The sequence below is a fragment of the Schistocerca cancellata genome, chromosome 3, assembly GCF_023864275.1.
Source record: "Schistocerca cancellata isolate TAMUIC-IGC-003103 chromosome 3, iqSchCanc2.1, whole genome shotgun sequence".
Classification (NCBI taxonomy): Eukaryota; Metazoa; Arthropoda; class Insecta; order Orthoptera; family Acrididae; genus Schistocerca; species Schistocerca cancellata.
In genome coordinates, this window is record NC_064628.1 from 380,744,560 (window position 1) to 380,763,015 (window position 18,456).

Genomic DNA, 18,456 nt, shown 5'->3' on the forward strand with positions numbered 1-18,456 from the left:
TCACAAACGTATAAGTACGTGGTATCACGTAACATACCGCCAGTGCGGACTGTATTTGCTTCCGGAACCGCGCGACTGCTACGGTCGCAGGTTCCAATCCTGCCTCGGGCATGGATGTGTGTAATGTCCTTAGGTTAGTTAGGTTTAACTAGTTCTAAGTTCTAGGGGACTGATGACCACAGATGTTAAGTCCCATAGTGCTCAGAGCCATTTGAACCATTTTGTATTTGCTTCGTGATACATTACCCGTGTTAAAATGGACCGTTTACCAATTGCGGAAAAGGTCGATATCGTGTTGATGTATGGCTGTTGTGATCAAAATGCCCCCCCGAGCGTGTGCTACGTATGCTGCTCGGTATCCTGGACGACATCATCCAAGTGTCCGGATCGTTCGCCGGATAGTTACGTTATTTAAGGAAACGGGAAGTGTTCAGCTACATGTGAAACGTCAACCACGACCTGCAACAAATGATGATGCTCAAGTAGGTGTTTTAGCTGCTGTCGCGGCTAATCCGCACATCAGTAGCAGACAAATTTCGCGAGAATCGGGAATCTCAAAGACGTCGGTGTTGAGTATGCTACACCAACATCGATTGCACCCGTACCATATTTATATGCACCAGGAATTGCATGGCGACGGCTTTGAACGTCATGTACAGTTCTGCCACTGGGCACAAGATAAATTACGGGACGATGACAGATTTTTTGCACGCGTTCTATTTAGCGGCGAAGCGTCATTCACCAACAGCGGTAACGTAAACCGGCATAATATGCATTACTGGGCAACGTAAAATCAACGATGGCTGCGACAAGTGGAATATCAGCGGCCTTGGCGGGTTAATGTATGGTGCGGCATTATGGGCGGAAGGATAATCGGCCCCCATTTTATCGATGGCAATCTAAATGGTGCAATGTATGCTGATTTCCTACGTAATGTTCTACCGATGTTACTACAAGATGTTTCACTGCATGGCAGAATGGCGATGTACTTCCAACATGATGGATGTCCGGGACATAGCTCGCGTGCGTTTGAAGCGGTATTGAGTAGCATATTTCATATCATGGCCCGCACGTTCACCGGATCTGATATCCCCGGATTTCTTTCTGTGGGGAAAGTTGAAGGATATTTGCTATCGTGATCCACCGACAACGCCTGACAACATGCGTCAGCGCATTGTCAACGCATGTGCGAACATTACGGAAGGCCAACTACTCGCTGTTGAGAGGAATGTCGTTACACGTATTGCCAAATGCATTGAGGCTGACGGACATCATTTTTATCATTTATTGCATTAATGTGGTATTTACAGGTAATCACGCCGTAACAGCATGCGCTCTCAAAAATGATAAGTTCACGAAGGTAGATGTATCACATTGGAACAACCGACATAAAACGTTCAAACGTACCTACGTTCTGTATTTTAATTTAAAAAACCTACCTGTTACCAACTGATCGTCTAAAATTGTGAGCCATATGTTTGTGACTATTACAGCGCCATCTATCACAAGGCGAAAAATGTGGTCCAACTAAAACATTCTTATTTCTTTACGTACTACACGAATATGTAATAAAAATGGGGGTTCCTATTTAAACAAAATGCAGTTGATATCCGTTTGACCTATGGCAGCGCCATCTAGCGGGCCAACCATAGCGCCATCTGGTTTCTCCCTTCAAGCTAGACAAGTTTCGTTCTTTGTAGTTTTTTCGTTTGACGCTTATTTTGTGAGATATTTGGCCCAGTCACGATCAATGGACCACCCTGTATAAATAAACCCGTAGCAACCGGAAAACCAACATGCAAAACAAAAACACTATGAACCTGTGCACCAACCTAATACTTCTGTAGAATGGTATTCGGAGCTTGATGTCCAGCTCTGGATACGCAGAAAGGTTACATGCCATCATGAGATCATAAGGAGGAAAGAGAACGCAGGATAACTACTGACGACTCAAATGTTGCGACAGTTGTCAACCATGAGACTGAGTGCCGCCTGCTGCCATTGCAGTCACGTGACATGAGGTGAGACGAGTGTGTAGGCCGAGCAGAGACGATTGGGGAATCATTATAGCGACGATACGGGCCGCAAATCTGTAAGTCCACTAACATAACGACTTTCGCAAAGGGCAGATTGTTATGGCCCAGCGCCAGGGAACGAGCATCACTAAAATGGCGTACCTGGGTCGGCTGTTCGCCTCCTTCTGTCGCGAGTATCTATGCAATGTGTTTGAGGGCAGTGAAACCACCAGTAGGCGACAAGCTGTTGGACGTCTACGACTCTTCACAAAATGTAGAGGCCGGAGGCTTGCCTCCACTGCAAAAGCAGATTGGCAAAGGCGGTGACTGTGGTAGATCTGACAACAGTGTACAATGCTGGTGCAGACATAATAGTTTCTAAAGGTCCCCAAACACGCTACTGCATGCTTGACAATCACGCTTGCTCAAGCGTACACAAATTCCTCGCGCCTCCACACGACTCAAGCACGCACGTACAAGCATCAGATTGTTTACATTGGAAAATGTCGAGCACAGACAACGATGCGCTTGCTGTTGCAGCCTTTTTGCTTGTTTTACGGAAAAAACAAAAGAGGAAACGCGATATGTGAAGTAAAGAGTGGCTTAAAAAACGAAAATCATATTCTCATACAAATTTATTGAGTGAATTGAAGATATATCCTTGTGATTGGCATAATTTCCTCAGGATGAATGAAGAAATGTATTTGAATCTTTTGTCCCTCGTGACGCCTTAGATTAAGGAGCAGGAACAGTCATGAGGGAGGCTATAACACCACACAAAAGGCTAACAGCAACATTACGATTTCTCGCGACAGGAAGTAGTTATGAAGACCTCAAATACACGTCTGCAATTTCACCACAGGCACTAAGTGTCATAGTGCCTGAAACCTGCCATGCTATCTATGAGGTGCTCAAAAGTAATTCTTAAAGGAAAGTGAAACACTGTTTTCTCATTAAGTTTTTCTCTGGCCACTGAATGTATTTTTGGTTTATGTACTTTAACTTCTTGGAGGCAATACCTTATTGAGCCCATAGCATTTACAGTCCCTACTCTATAAACATTGTAATATTTATTCACGCCAAATTACTGTACATTTTTTGACTTCAAATGAAAACATTTCATGTGATAGCAAACTATTTTTCATGAGAACATTCATGGCAACATTTTATCAGTCAGCTATCTGTGTATCTCTTGCTTTTGCTTCAAATGGTTGTTGCCGTACCATACAGCATAATTTTATTTTATGGGCATTTGATGACAGCTGTCTTTGCACCTTTTGCTTTAGTTTGAAATGGTTGTCGTAGTATCCAACTGCATTACTTTGTTTGGTAGGCCTTTGATGACAGTGAATTCAACTGGAAAGTTGCAGATCGTTCATTGCAAATATCTTGACATTTCAAAGCGAATCTTGAATACTGAAATAATACTGTATGTCTTTACTTATTATTAACACTCGTTATTCTTTTGGCACTGCCTGCAGTTACCCAAATCATTACATATACGAAAAATAATGTTTTAATACTGGGTTAAAGCTAATCACAAGGATAATGTAAATTTCTAAAATTGTTAAAATGTAAATTTTACTCTAAAAGCACAAATGATCTTGTATTCAATGAAAACTGGTATTTTATTTTAATTTTTTTACTACAAATGAATAACTTTACATATTAATTGTCACTGGTATTACTAACAAATGATGCAAGTGACTCTGAACTGCTTCTGCCCACTGTTGCACAGTAATTTGCTGAACAGCAGAGTGGAGTCAGCACTCACATCGCAAATTGTGTGGGTGGACTTCAACTGGCCCATTTCAGCCATGAATAGCGTATCATTTATAATTTTTTCTGCCACCAGTCTTTGTTTGTGGTCCAATATGTCTCTCATTTTAGCAGCAGCCGATTTCCCACAAACTTCATGGCGGTCCTCATCTTTCTTTTGTTTTTGTCTTTGGAAATGTTCGCTAATAACTCCCAGAACAGAGTCCATTTCAATACCCCTTCTTTTACTATTTGGTCTATTCTGTTCACTTTTTGAAAGAAAAACTTCTGGTGACCCTCCATCACTAGTAGATGGGACAGTGGAAATTTCATATTGCTGTGAATGAGGTAGAGGCTCTACTTCCAACTCCAACTCTTCCTCCATATGCTGTGATATGGGGAGTGGTATTATGCTAATTTCATTCTACAAATAATATTGAACACTCGTGAATATTGGACATTGAAAATGCAAAGAAGTAGCTATATTACACAAAATAATCTTTCTTTATAAAGTAAAGAACAATGCATTCAGTGTTGGAAATCAAACGAGATTACAAATATAATGTAAATATAGTAAAGGGGCAAATATTACCTTCATTTAGATAAACATGTTTCATGCAAGGGAGGATGGAGGTGGGTGGAGAGGTCACATAGATGTGTTTTTGGTCCCAAAAAAATTTAATAGATGTAAGAATACTATACAGCACTTTTCATAATAATGTAATTTTAAGCTAATATGTTTACAATTGGAATTTTTCATTTTTCAGGTTCCTGAAACAGTGGATGAATGGGCGAGCATTGCAAAGGATTTTGAAACGAGGTGGCATTTTCCACACTGTCTTTGAAGTATAGATGGAAAGCATGTAGAGATTGTACCTCCAGATGGAAGTGGATCATTTTATTTCTATTACAGACATACACACAGTATGGTCCTACTTGCAATAGCTGATGCAAATTACAGATTTATTCTGTTCGATTTTGGCACAAATAGCAGAATATCTGATGGCGGTGTTCTTCGGAATACTGAATTTTTTAGGAGACTACAAAGTAACACCCTCAACATTCCAAAAGAGAAAAAAGTAGCAAACAGTTCACGAAAACTACCATATGTATATATAGGTGATGATGCATTTCCTTTGAGGACCGATATGCTGAAACCATTCCGGCAGAGTGACTTGAACTGCATGGAAAAGAAAGTTTACAACTACAGATTATGCAGAGCTCGGCGCGTTGTTGAGAATGTATTTGGGGTGTTGGCAGCACGCTTTAGGATTTTCCACACAGATATTAATATGGAAGTCGACCGTATCGATAAGGTGGTGAAAGCAAAATTATTTTATGACTACTGTGAATCAAACTTATGCCCCTCGTGATTCTCTTGATTTGGAGGACATAGAACATGGCTTGTTCCATAATGGCTTAACAACAGAGGATTCTAATATGCTACCATTGCAAAGGTCTACTGGAGGAAATATTCCACTTGATGCCAAACATGTAAGAGAGGAGTTTATAAACTACTTTGAGAATGGAGGACAAGTTCCTTGGCAACATAATTTTGTGCATTAGCAGTAAAGAAAAATGTAAAAGAAAACAATGTGTATTGCAGTATAGTATAAACAAATAAAAGCATAGGCATATATCTTAATTGTAACAGTGCTGCTGTAAATAAATAAAACTACCATTCTATCTCACTTACCTCTATTCCTTGTAAATTACTCGAAGAGCATCTTGGTGTCTCCTGTTCATTTAAAAAGCTATCCGCCCCCGGTAGCTGAGTGGTCAGCGCGACAGACTGTCAATCCTAAGAGCCCGGGTTCGATTCCCGGTTGGGTCGGAGATTTTCTCTGCTCAGGAACTGGGTGTTGTGTTGTCCTAATCATCATCATTTCATCCCCATCGACGCGCAAGTCGCCGAAGTGGCGTCAAATCGAAAGGCTTGCACCAGGCGAACGGTCTACCCGACGGGAGGCCCTCGTCATACGACATTTCATTTCATTTAAAAAGCTGAAAAGATCGAAGTACCACAGAACAGGTCTGTAAACTTCGTTTGCTGCAGCCCCTGATTTGTAAGTGCTGTCACGTTTCCTTTTTTTCTCGACTGTAATTCGTTCGTAATGTATTGATTTTCTTAATAACAGTATCTTTAGTTGCTGATGGCTCTATTTCTTTGCACTTTGTGAGAAGCACCTCATATGCCGCGTCTCTTTTCATTTTATCGTGATATTCTTTACTTTTAATATTCCATAAACATGGGTGTCTTTCGTAGCACCTAATAAATTCCTCCAACACTTCCCGGTCTGACATCAGAACGAAGAAGGAAACGACACAAAATCTAAATAAACGCGCGCTCGCCACAGTCTGTGTCCGAATGACAGATGTGTGCTTGTTCAAGCCTCCTTACAAGCACGCTTGCGCAAGCGTGATTGTCAAGCATGCAGTAGCGTGTGTGGGGGCCTTAAGAACACTATTCAGCGCAGCAGACGACCCATAGGTATTCCCGTGTTAACCCAACAACATCGTCAGTTATGAATGCAATGGGCACATGATCATGGAGACTGGGCTGTGGATGAATAGAAGTGTGTTGCCTGGTGGGATGAATCAATTTCGTGCTACACTAGATCGATGGTTGTGCCTGGTGATGCTGTCACCCATGTGAAAAACTGCTTGAAACATGTACCATGCCTCCAGTGCCGACCAGTGGGGGTACTATTATGCTATGGGCGCGATCACCTGGGCTTCCATGGGACCTGTGACAGCAATCTTAGGCACGATGACAGCTGTGGATGCGTTCACAAACTTTCAAGAATGGTCTCACAACAAAAAAATTACTAAACATTTTCGTACAGCAAACTAGAAGGCTTCCGAATATGACCCCTCGGGCATCAACACACTGCTGTATGCGTTTTGTTTTTCCTTTGTCCATAGGCTCCCTTGAAACTCTTTGCATGGAAGGCTGTCAAGGGATCATGCCGAAGCTGCCTAGACCGCGGGAATCGTGTCGAACTGCTTCCCTTTCAGGCCTGTCTTGATTCAGGGAAACAAACAGAAGTTGCTGGGAGCTTGGTTCGGGCTGTAGTGTGGCTGTGGCACTGTTGTCGCCTTGAACTTGGCCAAAACGTCGCCGGTGGTGAGCGACGTGTCAAAGTGCGCATTGTGATGGTGGAGAACGAATCGTCTTTGATCTCTGGGTGGATGCGGTAGACTCGACCCCTCTGTCCAGCAGGAACAGACTCTTTGTGCATCAATCCTTCGGCGTTGAAGAAAACAATCAGAATGGTTTTCACACATGACCTACTCATGTGAGCTTTCTTGGACTTTGGAAATGAAGCAGTGTACCACGTCTCACTTCGCCACTTCGTTGCAGGATCGTACTCGGGTTCAAAATGATTCAAACACGGGTTCAAAATGATTCAAATGGCTCTGAGCACGATGTGACTTAACTTCTGAGGTCATCAGTCGCCTAGAACTTAGAACTAATTAAACCTAACTAACCTAAGGACATCACACACATCCATGCCCGAGGCAGGATTGGAACCTGCGACCGTAGCGGTCGCTCGGCTGCAGACTGTAGCGCCTAGAACCGCACGGCCACTCCGGCCGGCCCACAAACACAGGTCTCATCACAAGTAACCACTTTATCTTAAAAAAAAATAAAAAGATTTGAGATCAGTTTGAAAACGTTCAAGCATTTCTTCGCAGACAGCTTGATACCATGCCTCCTGTTCATCGGAAAGAACTTTCAGAAGAAGTTTGACCCACACTTTTCTCGTCATCAATTTTTCTGTCACTAACTTGAACACCATAGTCTGACCCCATCTCAATTCATCAGCAAATAATCTAAGACGACGATCAGTGTTTACAAGTTCATGCACTTTCACAAATTTTTCATCTGTTTGGGTTGTTGAAGAACTCCCACTGTGGTCATCGTCTTCAGTGTTGTAATGACACATTCCGACGCAGAGACATACAATACCTTAAAAGCTGCGCCAAAGATTAAATTGAGAGGCATGTAGATTATAATCTTTGTAATGTTCACATTGGATTCTCTTTTGTTTCATACTCCAAGAAGGAGCTAAGGGACACTTTTGATTGTTGCCTTGTGGAGGATGGACGTGATTTTTGGAGTGTGTGGAAAGGCAGCCATATTGTTAGTAATTATGGGTTGTGCGACGAGCACAGCAAGTCTTATTGTGTTGTGAATGAAAAAATTGTGAGAAGTATCGAAGTGTTACGAAAATTATTTAAAGTGACGTAGCATTATATTTCCTTGTGTTCCACCGTCTTCGTGAAGTGAACCGATGCCGACTCAGGAAGATACACACGGTCAACAAAGAGAAGAACATCGATGGCGACTAATGAATTAATATTGTGGCAGAAGGACGAATTTTACGTCTAAGGTGAGAACTCTGAATAAATCAACAATGACGTAGAATTCAAAATGTAATTAATCGGAATGGTAAATTATATTACAGGCATATTTTCACGCAGCACTGTATTTGTCCGCATTCAAGCCGGTCAATACAATCTGTAAAAAAGCCTTTCAAAAATTCTAAAGTTAAAAAACACAATAATTTGACAAATGTTTTTTTATTTATTTCGCCACACTGGCGACCGCTGACAGGGACAGTGCTGGTGGAACAAAGAGTAAGTACTTCATTGTTGTGCTACAAATGTACTTGTACTAATTACTGTTTCTCTGTTACATGACGCACATGGAAAATGACGAATAAGGTGAAACAATATTAACTGTATAAACGGATGGCACAATAACCAGAAGGAACAAGGACAAGGATTTACAAAACTAACGTAATCGTGAGTGACGCAGCTCAGCCGGAATTAAGGTAGGAAAGCGCAAATGCATGCAGCGGCTGCACCTTGGCTTAGCTCCACTTAAAGCAGAACCTTTTCCTTTCCATATTAAAATCCTGGTAGTGTTTGTGGCAACACACAATTACACTTCGATAATTACTTTTTTATGTTCAACAATCGCAGAATTAGAAGACGTAGTGCGCCATCTTGTAAATTTCCGACGCGCAACAAATAACAATCGCGAGATATTTTTATTAATTCAACTGCGAGAGAATTTAAAGATTTAGATTAACAGTAAAGTACAGATAAAAATAACATCTCCACAATGGAATCGGAGAACTTTAATTTGACAAACGTTCATGAACACGTCACCGATTCTGACAATATTGACGTAAATGATGACGCAATTAGTTTTTCAGCACAACATAATGTAGAAGTAAATACAATTCAATTGCACTCCACAGGGATTAACAATAACGAACCACTTGCAAATGAAACCTTGTGCACAGTCGATGAAGCATCGATTACCAGATCAGATGAAAATATTTCGCGTGAAATCAGTGAACCTAGCCCGGTTTCGATTCAATCAGACCGTGGCAGAGAAACAATGGCAACAAATAATGGCATAAATACAAACACACAAGCTTCGTCAGTTACGCTTGAGGCATTATATAGTCTGATGCCAAACGTGAGCGAGCAATTATCTGATTTAAAGATGAGTCACAACACAACGAACACAAAACTGGCGAATCTAGAAGTCAGCCACAACACAACGAACACAAAACTGGCGAATCTAAAAATCAGCCACAACACAACGAACACAAAACTGGCGAATCTAGAAATCAGCCACAACATGACAAACACAAAATTGTCAAACATGGAAATTGGGTTCCAATAGCAGTTTTCAAGTGTAAACACGCAATTTGAAAACATACACAGACATTTCGATCAACGCTTAAATAAGCTCACCAATGAAATCGATCAAAAGATCGAAGATAAAGTCATCAAAACCGTCAATAGTGTATACAATGTATTGACAAATGACTTAGAAAAGAAATTGTCGGATCTTACAAACAAACAGGAACAGGAACTGTCAGAAATAGTAGAAACACACAATCAAACACAAACCGTACAAAAAGAAATACATGAAAACGTACAGGCTATTCAATTAAATTTAACAAGAGTACAGTCCGCATTTGAAGAAATACCTGACCAAGTTAATAAAGTTAACGAAGAAGTCGGTTTTCTGAAACAGGAGACTCGACGTATCAACGCGGACATTATCAAAATAAATGAAACTTTAGAAAACGGTAATGTAAATGAATCAATAACTGACCGGGAAACAAAACTTTTTGAAAAATTAGGTAATGAAATCAAAGTAGCCGAGGACAGAATACGCAAGGAAATTGCTGGTAGACTGAATGTTTCAAATTACTTGCCTTCGTCAAGCAACAGGCAGCGCGACACTTATTCGCCCGTGCCAGATTACGATGTCAATAACGCAGAACATCACGCGCCCAGTCCGGCGTATGTGCACGCACCGGCACAGGCAAACAATGGCTATTCGCCAAACGCGGTGCTGCAACAGGCAGTAGGCGTGTCGCCTTGCATCTCGACGATTCTAGTCGATGAGAGCCTGTTGAAACATAGACAGTTTCCAGTTTTCTCCACAGAATCCAGAAAAACTCATCCAGTCGTATTCGTAAGAGCATTTAAAAATGTCTTACCAAGAAACTGGACTGAGGCACAGAAGATTAGATATGTAGTAGGCTTCACACAAGGCGACGCACTTTTGTGGGCCACAGACATGGCTGAACAGTGCGTCACCTACAAACAATTTGAACGGGCTTTCTTGGAGAAATATTGGTCTGCTGGGGTCCAAGAAAGACTGCGACGTGAGGTATTCAACCCACAACCGTTCAACCTCAAAAACGGCGGGTTGAGAAAGTAATTCGAAAAGTACTTGAATAAGACGCGCTATTGGAACAATCCAATACCGCACGTAGATGTTCTCAAAATTCTGAAAAACAGACTACCCGCGAACTTACGTGAAAAATTGGTAACCATACCGGAGAACGACCTTGAATACTTTCTTTCCGTGCTTGACTCAATTGATCTAATATACACTCCTGGAAATTGAAATAAGAACACCGTGAATTCATTGTCCCAGAAAGGGGAAACTTTATTGACACATTCCTGGCGTCAGATACATCACATGATCACACTGACAGAACCACAGGCACATAGACACAGGCAACAGAGCATGCACAATGTTGGCACTAGTACAGTGTATATCCACCTTTCGCAGCAATGCAGGCTGCTATTCTCCCATGGAGACGATCGTAGAGATGCTGGATGTAGTCCTGTGGAACGGCTTGCCATGCCATTTCCACCTGGCGCCTCAGTTGGACCAGCGTTCGTGCTGGACGTGCAGACCGCGTGAGACGACGCTTCATCCAGTCCCAAACATGCTCAATGGGGGACAGATCCGGAGATCTTGCTGGCCAGGGTAGTTGACTTACACCTTCTAGAGCACGTTGGGTGGCACGGGATACATGCGGACGTGCATTGTCCTGTTGGAACAGCAAGTTCCCTTGCCGGTCTAGGAATGGTAGAACGATGGGTTCGATGACGGTTTGGATGTACCGTGCACTATTCAGTGTCCCCTCGACGATCACCAGTGGTGTACGGCCAGTGTAGGAGATCGCTCCCCACACCATGTTGCCGGGTGTTGGCCCTGTGTGCCTCGGTCGTATGCAGTCCTGATTGTGGCGCTCACCTGCACGGCGCCAAACGCGCATACGACCATCATTGGCACCAAGGCAGAAGCGACTCTCATCGCTGAAGACGACACGTCTCCATTCGTCCCTCCATTCACGCCTGTCGCGACACCACTGGAGGCGGGCTGCACGATGTTGGGGCGTGAGCGGAAGACGGCCTAACGGTGTGCGGGACCGTAGCCCAGCTTCATGGAGCGGTTGCGAAGGGTCCTCGCCGATACCCCAGGAGCAACAGTGTCCCTAATTTGTTGGGAAGTGGCGGTGCGGTCCCCTACGGCACTGCGTAGGATCCTACGGTCTTGGCGTGCATCCGTGCGTCGCTGCGGTCCGGTCCCAGGTCGACGGGCACGTGCACCTTCCGCCGACCACTGGCGACAACATCGATGTACTGTGGAGACCTCACGCCCCACGTGTTGAGCAATTCGGCGGTACGTCCACCCGGCCTCCCGCATGCCCACTATACGCCCTCGCTCAAAGTCCGTCAACTGCATATACGGTTCACGTCCACGCTGTCGCGGCATGCTACCAGTGTTGAAGACTGCGATGGAGCTCCGTATGCCACGGCAAACTGGCCGACACTGACGGCGGCGGTGCACAAATGCTGCGCAGCTAGCGCCATTCGACGGCCAACACCGCGGTTCCTGGTGTGTCCGCTGTGCCGTGCGTGTGATCATTGCTTGTACAGCCCTCTCGCAGTGTCCGGAGCAAGCATGGTGGGTCTGACACACCGGTGTCAATGTGTTCTTTTTTCCATTTCCAGGAGTGTACGAAGAAGAGCCGAGCACAAGTAATCGGAATGAATATTCCGGAACCAATCAAAACAACGGTAACGGATATCATTTTAATGGCAATGGACAAAACCCACACAGTTGGCATCCGTATGCGACAAGGCCAAATAATGTAACCTGGAATTACGGAAATCGGAGGAATTCGGCGCCACAGAGACGTGAAGACCGAAGGTATAGTACAGATTACGGTCCACGCCGGTATGGAAATGTTAGAAATCACGTGAATGATTGGTCAGGCCCGCGTGATGAAAGGCGGCACACAAATGAAAATTACAATAGTTACAGTAATAGGAATGACAGACCAAGGAGGAATAGCGACGGCCGGTCGCAAGTAAATGTTGCACGCAGCAGTCCGGAAACTAATTGGCGACAGAATAACCACTCAGTACACTTTGTAGAGGTAACGGACAGTACTGAAGCAACGTCGTTGTCTCCCCCGGTAAACAACAATCGGTCGTAATGAGCCCCCACCGGCCGACCGATTTGACAACAGGGGGCACAAACAAGCACACATTACATCTTAGACAATTATTTTTAAGATATGATCAGGATGCGACCGTAGAAGATGATCTATGTGAAGAAGAGATGAAAGCACCGGACAAGGTAAGTGACCTCGTGCAGGCTGTAATAACAGCAAAGATAGGAACTATAATTACCAACGTAATTTTAGATACAGGCGCATCTACGAATATTATTTCTAACAGTTTATTTAAAGAAGTTTCGAAAGCATTAAAAGTACCAGTGTTGCCAACGGAAAATTGTAAAATCTTGACAGCTGTAGGTAACAAGTCAAAAAGTATTAAGTGGCAGACGCAAATACCTGTTACCATTAACGATGTCACGATAAACTGTACATTCTTAATCGTTGACAAGTTAATCGTCAATTGTATTTTAGGTATGGAAGTTTTCCGGCAGTATAAAGTAAACATCGACATAGGCAGTGGACTTTGCTATTTCCGAGTGGGCAGTCGTAGTGTGAAGGTTAATCTTGTAAAGTCAACAATAGATCGTAATGGCCAATTACAGAAACAAGCTGAAGTAAAATTAGTTTACCCACAAGTTTTATTGATAGATATGCCTTTCCCCGAACAATTAGACACGGAAATAATTAACGAACAGGCCGCCCACGAGAAGGTAGGAAAATCCACTTGTCTTTCAGAAACTCAACAAAATGAACTAGCAGATCTTATTTATGAATACCGAGACAATTTTAGAAAACAGCCGACAATAATCAAAAAGTATGAATACAAAATGGAAGTCTACCCACATAAAACGTACTGCCATAAATCATATGCGATACCATGGGCAAAGAAGGAAGCGGTTCGCAAAGAAATAGATAGAATGGTTCTGTGGAAGGTGATAGAACCTTCGCATTCACCGTACTGTAGTCCCATCCTAGCTGTCAGCAAACCTGACGGGTCAGTCAGATTAGTACTTGATGCGCGGGAAATTAATAAGATCATCGTACCAATACGCACTAGGCCGGAGAACTTAGATGAGCAATTGCTTAAATTTCATGGAGTGAAGTATTTAACATCCGTTGACATGAAGGCTTCGTATTGGCAAATAGCCCTACATAGTGATAGCAGAAAATATACTGCGTTCATTCATGCTGGCAGAAGCTATCAATTCCAGGTACTGCCATTTGGACTCAACGTGAGTGCTGGGGTGTTTATAGAGGCATTAGACAGAGTATTGGGTCCAGAACTGATTAGCAAAGTGACGCTGTATGTAGACGATCTCTTGATAGCCACGGAGACCTGGCAAGAGCATGTAGAATTGGTACACAAAGTGTTCCAAAGGTTCCGAGAATATGACGTCACAGCAAATTTTAAGAAGTCCGAATTCGGAAGGGATCGAATAAAATTTTTAGGCCACCTTATTTCACCAGGCGGAATTTTACCAGATCAAAAAACAAGCTTGATGCCATAAAATATTTCCCCTCACCACAAACACGTAAACAATTGAAAGCTTTTCTGGGGCTCACGTCATTTTTTCGAAAATTCGTGCCCAAGCAGTTACTGAATAGTGATTCCCTACTCAACCTTTTAAGGAAAAACCACACATGGTTGTGGACAGAAAAATGTGAGGAAGATTTCGTAAAAATCAAACAGGCACTCATAAACGCACCCATTCTGAAGCATCCTAACATGAACTACAACTTTTGTTTGAGCACGGACGCCTCATGTGAGGGATTAGGCTCTTGTCTGTTCCAATTAGTAAATGATAATGGAGAACAGAAAGTAAACATAATTAGTTTTGCCAGTAGAACGTTAACGGAATGTGAAAGAACCTATTCGGCAACTGAACTTGAAGCGTTAGCTGTAGTGTGGGCTTTCCGCAAGTTCCAATACTATCTTTGGGGAAGGCATACACTAGTGTTTTGTGACCATCAAGCATTATCGTTTTTACTCACATGCAAATTATTGCACAAACGGATTGCACGTTGGTGTTTATTCCTCCAGGAATTGGATTTCGAGATAGTTTATATGAAGGGTGAATAGAATATAATTGCCGACGCATTATCGCGCTTGCCACAAGGTTTGAGCGAGTTCAATGAATTGATCGAACAGACTTCCGATTTTAGAGTTTTTCTGATGCATGATGGCACATTTCAACCATATTACAGAAGGATGTGTAAAGACATGAGCAAACTACAAAAGGAAGACAATAGATGGAGACAAGTTATACAAAAACTGCAGGCAGATGCCAATAGTACACTGGAACAATATTACACAATGTCAAACGATGTTCTTTTCTACTGGTGCAATCCACAATCCAACACCTGGTGTGTCTGCATCCCGGAAGAATACATAGACAATTTGATAAGACACACACATAGAGTATGAGGACACTATGGGGTATCAAAATATACAGCGAAAATATCAACGTATTGTTACTTCCCGAACCTCAGACGCAGGATTGAACAAATAATAAAGAAGTGTACAATATGTCAGAAGGTTAAACATCTTAATAGATCTTGTTTGGACGTATTACACCCTATCATTCCAACTAGACCAAGAGAAGTAGTTTCCGTGGACGCAGCAGGACCATACCCACGAGCTAGGGGAGGAGTTAGATATGTGATCGCATTTTATGACGTCTTCACAAAGTACTTAGAAATGTATGCTATAAAAGCAGTACTGTCGGGATCAATAATCAAACGCTTGATAGAAGACTACATACCACTAGTGGGAAAACCAAAAATTATATTAACTGATAATGCAACAAACTTCACTAGTAATAAATGGAAAACATTTCTCGAATCTCAAAACATAAAACAATAATTGGTATCCAAATTTCACCCAGAATCGAGCCCGGTTGAGAGAAATTTTAAAGAATTTAATCGCTTTATAAGAACTTATATACCAAATAAACAGACAAAGTGGGTGGAATACATAGCCCCCTTTCAGCATATTGTAAATAATTTAATTCATACTTCAACAGGCTTTACACCTACAGAGTTAATGTTTCAAGGCACAGAACTTGACGAATGGGCTAAACCTTTACCTAAATTAGCAACAAAGGAAATAACACTAGACGAAAAGGTACGTCAAGCATTACTACAGATGGAAGAACAAGCAGAAATAAGGAAAAAACAATTCAACAAAAAGATAAGAAAGGTTACAGAATTTAACATTGGACAGGAAGTACTATTACGTACCCACCCAAAATCCTCTAAAATTAAGGCATTAAACAAAAAGTGGCAGTTGTTGTATGATGGCCCTTTCATTATAATAGACAAACCTCACCCAGGATGTTATCTGTTACGTAACACACGAACGGGCAAGATGAAAGGGTTATACCCCCACAAGGATATCAAGGAATTTTTTCATTAAAGGTTATATATTATTTTAGCAAAATTGAAATTATACAACCTTGGATCACATAGTAAAATTGCTGTCATTAACCTAAGAAACTTGCGAAACACAAAAAAAAAAAAAAAAAAAAAAAAAAAATACTTTAAGTCCGGTGTTCGTAGTTTAAGAAGTACATTGAAAAAGACAGTCAGTTAGTGAAAACCATGCATTAAACTAGAAAACATAACTGAAATTTCAGTTAAACATCGAAACTAGTAATCAACTGGGGGCATATGCCAGCTGAACAACGCATAGTTAACCACACCTAATGAAACATGTGTTACTGTGAGTCTTTAACACTATAAAATAAACCATACGGTACTTTTGTAGTCTAACTCAGTTATTTAAGAGAGAGGAACGAAGACAAATTAGCGCGAAGGTCAGAGTTTGTTCGCTTGAGACGAGCAACAAACCACGCGTCGAAGTTGCAATCCAACGCTTAGCTCATGAGCACGCGATAGCCGCATGTCAAGACGAGGTCATTGGCCGCGCTGTAGGCAGCGAGCCGGGGAGAAATCTTCCCCCTTCCCTGTCCGATCAGCTGAGTGTATACAATGCGCGAAGGCGCATGCGCGGTCGAGTCCAGGCGTCACGTGACACTATTAACACGATGGTGGCTATCACGAATAATGTTCACCAACAATGCGGAGTTTTCCCCGCGCCTACAGTCCAGTCGTGGTACATAAGCGCGCTTGCGCGGAACGTTTAAAAGTTTTGAGACCACTCTTACTATGAGACACAGTGATGAAAGCCATTCAAAAACAAGAAAGAAAATGGTACACAAGTCTTGTAAATAATAGTTTAGAAAATTTAATTGTAAGCTGGTACTACGTAATAAAAGTGAACATACAAGTACATACTGGTCATGGACGGTATTGTAATTTATATTATACTGAGTAAAAATCTTAGCTTGTACGGAAGGAGAAAGAAAATAAAAAAAAAATGCAGATACATAACCGGAAGAAAGGCTATGTACACGAGAACAACACACAATTACATATAGGGAAAAAGCAGCAAAGAGGAAAGCAAAGAGATAACGCATACATTTACATTACACAGTAGCTAGCGATTTTCAGAATGAACAACAAGGTAAACGTGTGAATTTTTGTGACTAAGGAAAAGAATGACACAAGCTTTAAAATAGGAAAATAATAAACAGATTTATGCAGCGTGAGTAATGAACTGAATCGCTCTCAAAACAAATACCTAGGATTTATAGAGAGACAAACACATTAACGTTAGGAAACACCTAAAGCACTCAGCAAACAACTTTGTAGAATATATAAGCTATACACGAGGTTACATGTACGAAAGCTAAAGTGTAAAGGAGGAAAATATGGAATGATTGCGCATTAATGGACCGTAAGGCAGTTATGTATGTAATAAGAAATATTTAGTTGTAAGTATTATTAGTATAAGGGACGATGCTCAGCACACCCTGAATTATTTTGGAATATTGAGGGAATGGTGCAGGGTACCGAAAAAGGGCCCCACCACCAATGTGTATATTAAGTGGTAGATATTTTTTGTGTGTATAAACGTATGTATGAATGTGTGGAAGGCGAAAGAAGCTCTGTACATGTACGGAACCTAAACAACATAGAAGTGTTTAAGGAAAATTAAACTCTAAGACAACCTCTTATAAACATGTATACCTAACATCAAGAAATAATTAAAACCGTAAGACTCTACGAGTTTGCGAGAAAACACGAAATACCTGATACCCAGTGCAACATTAGCGATTCTTCACTCATGTATGCAGAAGTAAGATATGAATTACTTTACACACTTGAAACATGAAATGATAAATCATGTCAAAATTATATCTTTCATACATATCATGATTTACAGTCACAAAGAATGAAAATGATATCGCCGCTGTACGAGAAACTGGTAAGTAGTGCGATGGACGACCTGTAAGCAAAGGAATCGTCTATAAAATAAACTATGAAAAAAAAAGTCATACAGAATTTCATGCTGCACTGAAGCTATGAAAGTCGGATTATTCGTGTACATAGATTTTCATGACAACCGATGTATTAAAATGTCTGTATTTTTTCTCCCATGGTAACACAAGACGCCTATAAGCGCACTTTAATTGAAGATGATACACGCACACAAGGGCGTGCCGCTATTATGAAACACTGTACGTATTAATAGTAGCTACACCCTGAACTTCAAGATTGTATGTTTATATGTCTATGTTAATGTAGGAAATTTTATTAGAGGTAATGATTTACAAGCACACCAGAACGTGCTTAAGCACAAAACACTGTACATATTAGGGTTATGCTGCATATAAATGATTATTTCGTGCATTTTCAGATTTTATAGGTAAAAACCGTAGCATACACGTAGTCGTTGCCATTACCCTAAGTAGAAGGTAGAAAATTCCCTTCCCGAGCTGTAGTGGGGCGGCTACAGGTGTATTCTCTGCATGCTGATG